The 8,488-nt window shown below is 47.5% G+C and overlaps 1 long non-coding RNA gene across 1 annotated transcript; it reads left to right on the plus strand.

Moving 5' to 3' along the window:
• The first annotated feature begins 3,077 nt into the window (after positions 1 to 3,077).
• On the plus strand, positions 3,078 to 8,247 carry Gm33391. Its single transcript, XR_001778757.2, has 2 exons — positions 3,078 to 4,074; positions 7,982 to 8,247. It is a non-coding gene; the product is annotated as a predicted gene, 33391 (long non-coding RNA).
• The last annotated feature ends 241 nt before the right edge of the window (positions 8,248 to 8,488 follow it).

An 8,488-nucleotide genomic window follows, 5' to 3' on the forward strand; every position in this document is an offset into this window, starting at 1 on the left:
ACCCTTTTCAGCCATGATGAGTGTTCAGGACAGTGTAAGTGTTAGCAGGAGAATTGGGAGAGCAGAAGGTCTTGAGACTTCTAGTCTGACCAGCTGGAGCTGGTATAAAGTAGCGGAAACACAGAGCAGCAGACATTGTAGTCTCCACAGAGCCAGAGCCCTTTTCTGCTGGGATAATCACACAGTGTGTGCGAGGGTGTGAAGGTTCCAGGGTAAGCAGGATAGTGGGACATGGCTCTGGTAGGGGTTCACAGAGAGTGGAAGGATGAGTGAGAGATCTCAAGGTCTCTAACTTGTCTGGGAGGGGTGAGTGCAGGACAGCAGGAATACAGGAAAGGGAGAGGAGTCCCCAAGATCTGCATGGCTGGATGGGGTGCAAGGAAGGCTGAAGGAACGTATTTATTCTAGGTCTTGAGGATGCATTGTAGTTAGGAGTACAAGGGACTTGAAAATGAATGTCCCATGATAATTTTAAGGAAAGAGACAAGACGTGGAATAAGGGAGGCGTCCCAGTCCCCAAGTCAGAGAGCACTTCAGATATTATGATGGCTTAGGGGCGTTCTTCTTGTCTTCCACCATGCTACAAGGAGTTGGTTAGCAATTCAGAGTGGAGCCCACAGGAGAATTCAAAACATAAGTTTTAAGCCCCAACTCTGCTGGGCTGAGTCCTTCCTCAGCTGGGCTTTGAGCCTATCACCCCTTGTTTCTTTCCGGAGACTAAGTTCTGCAACACTGGGATACTGCAATACTGCTAGTCCCTGCTAGGGCATCTCCGAGGTTATCTCCTTGCCCTGGGTAAAGTAAAGGTCTCTCCCAAAAAACTCTAAAGAAAACAAAAATAGGTCACTTGGTTCAGAAAAGTCTTGCCTGTATGAAGGTTCTTGGAGGTTTTGTTGCTATTATTCTTCCCCTGCAACCCCCCCTCCCCCATGCCATTCAGGTTAAAAGTGTCAACGGACAAGTTTATTCTATGTTGTTTATTTACATACATATTTATTACCATTTTTATGGATCTTATAGGAATTTCCTACCACCTGGAAGACTAGATCCAGGATCAAATCCTCAGGGATGGCTCTGCTTACAGTGCGTAGACGGAGGATCTGAGAACAGTTGATGATTAGGAAGCGGAAGTACACGAAGCACAGAGACACAGCACGGTGGCACAGAGAAGAGGAGGAGAGCTACGGAAGCTCTGAGAAGGGCAAGAACCAGCTGCCAGGCCTCACCTGCATCCTCTTTTTCCAGCACTGGCCCATCCAGGCTCCCAGACAGAGCTCAGCCTGGCTTCTCACAATGTGTGTCTCACTCCTGGGCCACTGCCAAGGCTTAGGCATGAAAACTTGACATGCGGGACTGGAGAGATGGCTTAGTGGTTAAGAGCACTGACTACTCTGCCAGAGGTCCTGAGTTCAATTCCCAGCAATCATATGGTGGCTCACAACCATCTGTAAAGGAATCTGATTCCCTCTTCTTGTGCATCTGAAGGCAGCTACAGTGTACTCAGACATAAAATAAATACTTAAATCTTTTTTTTTTTTCTCTGAGACAGGGTTTTTCTGTGTAACTCTGGCTGTCCTGGAACTCACTCTGTAGACCAGGCTGACCTCGAACTCATAAATCCACCTGCCTCTGCCTCCTAAGTGCTGGGATTAAAGGCATGAGCCACCACGCCCGGCTTACTTAAATCTTAAAACAACAACAACAACAACAAAAAAAAAAAAAAAAAAAGAAAGAAAGAAAGAAAGAAAGAAAGAAAGAAAAAGAAAAAGAAAAAAGGAAAATTGACCTGAGCCTTGTGGCCCTGGCAGGATTGATACAGAAACTATCAGTTTCAGAGTGTCTTAGTTACTGTCATATTGCCTCGAAGAGATTCCACGACCAAGGCAGCTTATAAAGGAAAGCATTTAAAAGGGGGCTTGCTCATAATTTCAGAGTCTGTGGCCATTATGTGGGGAGCACTAGGTGAGAGCGTACACGTCTGCCTCCCATGACACAACCCGAAACTTCCACGTCAATCATGGGTTCAGAGTTGCAGTTAGAAAGAAGCAGGAGGCTCTGGGGTGTACAGTGGGGTAAAGTTCAACAACGATGATGCTGGCGTTGTAAAGTTATTACACTAATGAGTGTGAGAGTGTAAACTCTAAGATACAGGGCACTCTCTGTCACAGTACTGAAGTACTTGGAACAAAGTTACTTTATCTATTTGAGACAGGCTCTCACTGTGTATGTAGCTCTGGTTGTCCTAGAATTCGCTATATAGACCAGGCTATCCTCATACTCACAGGGATCCTCCAGCCTTTAAGGCCTGCCAAGGGCTGGGATTAAAAGCTTTCACTACCGCCAGTCATGTTTACTTTATAAAGAAAAGAAGTTTATTTAGGTCACAGCTCTAGAGAGTCAGAGATATTGTGCCATCAATAACTTAGCTCTGGCGAGGACTTTATGGGAGAAGGAAAGAAGAAATCACATCCTGAAAATCAGGAAGTGGCTCCAGAGGGGCTGGAGCCTCACAATCCTTTTGAAGGCAGGCAGCAAGTGACCTCTTAAAGGCCCACTCCCTTCCTTCCATCGCCACACACTGAGGCCAATTCTCTTCTCCAGCCTTCAGACTCCAGGCTCCGCCATGCCTTGTCAGCAGGAAACCATCTGGCAAAGGAAAGTCAATTTGTAGAGGCTCGCCTTGCATTAGATGGATGAACGGTAGATTTTTGGTGAGAAGCGATAGCTTAAGGCATCAATTAACCCTGAGATACTGATAACCCATCATAAAGGAGCCTTATCTAACTTGGGGATTCCCCTAAACCTCTTCCTGGAGTCCCAAGAGGAAGGAATAGGAGATTGCCAGGCAAGCTGTTTTGTTTCCAACTCACCTTCTCTTATCATCTTTCCACGCTCAATATGGGCAGACCCTGTTACTCAGCTCAAGGCTGGCAGAGGGGACTCAGTTGCTACTTACCTCTACGTGTACTTGGACCCATGTGTTCCCATCTTAGAGCCCTGGACTGTTCTGCGTGGGTCTATCTTTTCATCTTCAGTAGCAAAACCAGGCACTTCCCTTCTTCCACTTTTAAAGTTCCCTTTTTCATTTGTAGGGCTCCTGCGAGAAAGAGGAAGAGGCAGAGGAGCTAATTAAGGAGACTGGGTGACTTTGCCCTGCATCTCCAACCTTTCCCAAACATCTGCCCCACCGGCCAGAGGCAGCTAGAACCTGCTGCTAGTAGTCTTCTTGCTCTTTTGAGAAACCATCAGAAAGCATCTGCAAACAACAGTGATTGCCTGATAACGGAGAGAAGCACAATTTCCAATTACAGCCTGGGTGATTGCTCTGGCTTTTAATTAATGGAGTGTGCATCTGTTTGCTGAGACCCTTCTGAATGTGCTTTCTTGGAGTTCCTTAATTAGTTACAAGAAGCTGCAGGTGTTCTGTCAGGAGCACAGTGGACCTGGGACAGCTTCCAGAAGAGACTCTTCTTTAATGTAAATATTTAGTCATCTGATGATGGGGCGCCTTTTAGAGTTCTCATTCCTGTTCCGTGCGCAAGCAGTGGTGTCGGAAGACACATCTAGGCTTCATTTGGATTGTTGACAAAATAAATTGAAGTGGAAGAGACCAATTTTCATTATGGCAGACACTTATCTGCAGTTAGACCATTACCAGGATGACAAGCTATTCTCACACTGTCACACTGAGCCTGCTGCCTGGGAGTTTTGTTTTGTTTTGTTTTGTTTTTGTGGGGCAGAAATGTGGGTGTAGGTGATGGGACACTACATGCTAATCCTGTAGCTGGATTGCATTTGATAGCTGTTATTCAGAGGGACACTGCAGGAAACGAGCGAGCGAGTGGAGATTGAATCATAAAGGCTTCTGCGTCAGGTTATGAAAAATTGGCGACGTTGCTTCTTCCTGAAGTCATTACCACCTCTGGATTGTGTGCTGATGTTGCCATGTGAAAGATGTTCCAGGCTGAGGTGAAAGCGTCCGTGATAATTGGATGTGCGGGCGTCAGAGGGTGAGGACAGAGGGGCAGGCACACTGTGCTCTGTGGGTCAAGCGCTCCACAGCCTGGTTTGAAGGTGAGGCCGTCTCTCCTGTTTATTTACATGTTGCCTTTGGCTGCCTCCATCACAATGTTAGCTATGACTATAGTTAGCATCTGGTTCCGCATAAAATGTTCTCCTGCCCTTGACTTGCTGTGGTATACTGGACAATGCTCCGGTGTCTGCTGCCTTCTTTCTAGGCTTCTTTCCAGTTCGATGGGTTGAAGTAAAACTTTTCCCTTCTATGTGTTTAGGTGAGTCATTGTGGCAGAAAATTTTACTAATCAATTTTATGTTTCTGCTAAAAGCACATACTGAGTAATAGGAAAAAGGAGGATAGTTTTATTTAGTCCTTGATGTTTTTTATGCTAAGAGCAAAGGTGGAGGCACTGAAATAGAACATAGCTTGGATGTCTCCTGTTTCCCATTACTACTCCACACTAACATGCTGGTCATCTGCAGGACAAAGAGGCCTTTTCTTCTGGGAGAAGAGGAGTGGTGGTCTGGGGAAGCAGGGCGGAGGGAGGGCAGGGGAAGGACAGGGTTAAGGAAGGTGGAAGAGGAGGAAGAGGAAGAGGAGGAAGAGGAAGAGGAGGAGGGAAGGATCTGGGGAAGATGGAGGAGCAGGGGAGGATCTGGGGGAGGTGGAGGAGGAGAGGAGGATTTGGAGGAGTTGGAGGGGGAGGGAAGGAGCTGGGGAGGATGGAGGAGGAGGGGAGGAGCTGGGGAGGATGGAGGAGGAGGGGAGGACTGGAGAAGGCAGTTACCATGCCTTCCTGTTCCTACCACATCCTGGTTCTGCCTATAGGATAAGAGGAGTCTCTCCACCCTGTAAATACTTTTAAAATTTTTATTTATTAATTTTCTTTTAAATTTAATTTTGTTTATTACATGTGCATGGGAGGGAGAGGGGGAAGGGGAGGGAGGGGGAGGGAGGGAGGGAGAGAGAGAGAGAGAGAGAGAGAGAGAGAGAGGGAGAGAGAGAGAGAGAGAGAGAGAGAGAGAGAGAGAGAGAGAGAGAGAGAGAGAGAATATGTGTGTGTGCAGGCTCACATATGCTGTGTGGTCAGAGGACAAATCTTTCCTTCCACAGTGAGTTGTGGGGCCTGAACTCATATGGTTATTAGCCTTTTCTGTTGCTGTGGTAAAATCCACCAACAAAACAACTTAAAGGAGGAGGATTTCTTTGGCTCACAGTTTCTGGCTGCAGTCTGTGTTATGGCAGAGAAGTCACAGGGACAGGATTCTGGAGCTTGAAAGTCCTGGCCACATTCCATCCAGGCCACATTCCATCCAGGCCACATTCCATCCACAGTTAAAGGCAGAGAATAAGGAATCGATGCCTCCTTGCGTGAGTGCTTACTCACCAGCCTTATACACCCATAGTTCCCTGCCTAGGGAAAGGTGCAGCCCACAATTCATGAGTCTTCCTACCACAATTAACATACTCAAGATAATACCCCACCAACAGTCTCCGCTGCTCTTCTGCCAAGTGATTCCAGATTGTGTCAAACTGACAAAACCAACCAGAACGTGTGGCAAGTGCTCACCAGCATGCCAGTGCGTCAGCATGCTAGCTCACCACTAGCTCACCTGCTCACCCACTCTCATCTCTTTATTTTTGGCACCAGGTTCCAGGCTGACCTCAGACTCACCAGGTAGCTGAAGCTAGCTTTGATGATCCGGTCTCTACTTTTTTGAATGCTAGAATCACAGGCATGAGCCACCACTACTCCCACAATGCCCCATAACATTAATGTAAGGTTTCATAAGTTAGTGTTATGTTTCTGGGCTAGGACTAAGGTTTGAAAGGTGTGATGGTTCAAATATGAATGCCCCCCATGGGACCATAGGTTTGAATACTCAGTCATCAGGGAGTGGTCTTATTGGAGTAGGAGTGGCCTTGCTGGAGGAAATGTGTCGCTGGGACTTTGAGGTTTCAAAAGCCTGAGCCCAGTCCAGTTGTTCTGTCTTCCTGCTGCCTGTGGATCAGGATGTAGAACTCTGCTACTTCTCCAGCACCATGTCTGCTGCATGCACCATGCTCCAACTATGATAATGGTCTAACCCTCTGTAAGCCCTGTGGACTGTACCACCAGATGGGCATAAGAATTGGTGGAGTGTGCTCAAACCCAGGGAATCTCAGAGACCTGAGAAGGCAGGAGTGAGTTGCTCCCTTCCTGCCTCTAATGCCTGCTTTGGAACTTAACCACTGCCCCCAACTGAGGTGACCATGGCATAGTGACCATGGTGTAGTACAGCACCATGAGGCATCTCAATAGCCTTAGCCTTCAGCCAATGACCTTCCCTTCTTGGATATTCTCATGCCCTTCCCCCAAATTATATAGTCCCTGGTTCATCCTGAATACAGCATATGCATCCAAGTCCATCCCCAACAAAGCAATCTGAACAAGGTAAGAGAGTCTCAGACAGCTGCTTCATTGGATACTGCCACGAGGAAGGCCTTCACCTAAAAGAGCCACAACACTATGACTCCAGAAGAGGGCCTCTCTTTTCCTGCCTTCCATAACCAGACAGGAATCCCACCAGTCCTGACTTCACTTCCCCTTCCAGCCTGGTGTGCAGCAGCATCTGCCATGGAGGCAGAACACTGGACCACAAACCTCTGAAAACTCTAAGCAAGCCCCAATGAAGTGCTTTCTCCTGTAAGAGTTACTTTGGTCATAGTGTCTCTTCACAGCAATAGGACAGTGTTGCTGGCTGTTTCTTTCCTGCCTCGGCATGGTACCCACGTAAGTAAAGCAACGGAGAGGCTGTGGCTGGAATTAACTCTCTGACAGAAGCGATCCCAGAGGAAGAAGCAGGAGTGATTTCTGTTGAGTCCACGGTCACAGGACTTGCTTGGGCATCTCCGCTGTGGGAGCTTTGCCTGTGACCACCATCTAGGAGGCAGAGAAGGGAACACTGGACCTCAGCTGGCTTTCTCCTCCCTTCCCTTTTATTCAGCCTGGGATCTGGTAGATGGGGTGTTGTCATTCATCTGCAGGGTGGATCCCCCTGCCTCAGTGAATTCTCTCTGAAAATTCTCTTACAGGGACACCTAGAGATGTGCTCAGTAGCCTCCTAGGTAATTCTAAATCCAGCCACGTTGACAGTGAAGATTAACCATCATGGTGGGTTTAGAAAAGCTGTGTCAGATTGCTAGGTGACCTTAACAACTCAGTTGCCTCCTCTTTGTTTCTGTTGTCTGGACAAGAAATGCCTTCCATAGGCTCACATATTTGAATACGTGTTCCCTAGCAGGTAATGCTATTTGGAACATTTGAGAGTTGGAAACTTTCAGAAGGAAGTGGGTCACAGAAGGAAGTGGGTCACCAGGGGTGGGCTTTGGGGATTCATAGCCTAGTCCCACTTCCTGTTCTCTCTTTCCTGCTCCTGTTGCCTTCTGTTCTCTACCACAATTGACTATGTCTCTCATAGAACTGTAAGCCAAAATAAACCCTTTTCTCCTATACATTGCTTCTGTCAGGGAATTTTATCACAACATTGAGAAAGTAACTAAGACAGATGGGAAAGATGATTTCTAACATCCCTAGCTCCTAGAATGTAGTGTATGGGGACTGATTCCTGATATCTGGATGGCAGAGCTAAAGTTTCATCTGAAATATTTTTTCCTTTCTGATTGTGTTCAGCCTATTGAGTCTTCTTTTGCTGGTGGTCTTTAGGTGGCAAAGCAAGGTGGGGCTAGCTGGAAAAGGGGCTTTGTAGGGTAGCTTTTCACACAGACCAGGGGCCTCCTTAAACTACAGCAGACAGACTTGCTGGCAGTACAATGGGCTCTCACAGCTGTTGACAGGAATGCTGGAAATTTGGGACCAGACTCTGTGTCCAAGGACACTGGCAGCATTCTGATTCTGTAGTAGATGTTTAATGGCTGCGGAACCTCAGCCCTTCTCACTCCCATTCCTTATATGCATTACAGAGGCATCTGTTTTGCGTTTGTGCTTGGAGTATAATTGTGACCAGCAGTGGATACTGGATTCTGCCCATCTCTACTGAGGCACCGCTGATGACTATCAACACCATGCCAGAAGACCAAGAAGAGGGCCATGAAGTGGGGAAGAGGAACCAAAAATTTCCCTGTGTGATGAGGGTTGGTGTCTTGATTTTCTTTGGTTCGGATTCTCCTCAAACTGAAGAGCTATCTCCCTGCTGCGTAGCCCAATAAAAGACAGCACCATACAGGTATACCGAGAGGAGTGTGAGGCTGTTCACTGCAGAGCTCTAGGGGGCGCTATTCACACTGTGGTCTAAGCAAATGGGTGTCTGTAGGGCTTGTGCTGACTCCCAGCGGCTGCCTCTGGGGTAGCAAACCTCTCCCATGCACCTGCCCTTTCTCTTTAGTTCCCAGCACTCCTCTGTGCTCTGCATCCTCAGAGGCTACTGGACCACATTTAGAATCACAGCGGCGATCCGGACACATCAAAGG

The sequence above is a fragment of the Mus musculus genome, chromosome 8 (assembly GCF_000001635.26).
Source record: "Mus musculus strain C57BL/6J chromosome 8, GRCm38.p6 C57BL/6J".
Lineage (NCBI taxonomy): Eukaryota > Metazoa > Chordata > Mammalia > Rodentia > Muridae > Mus > Mus musculus.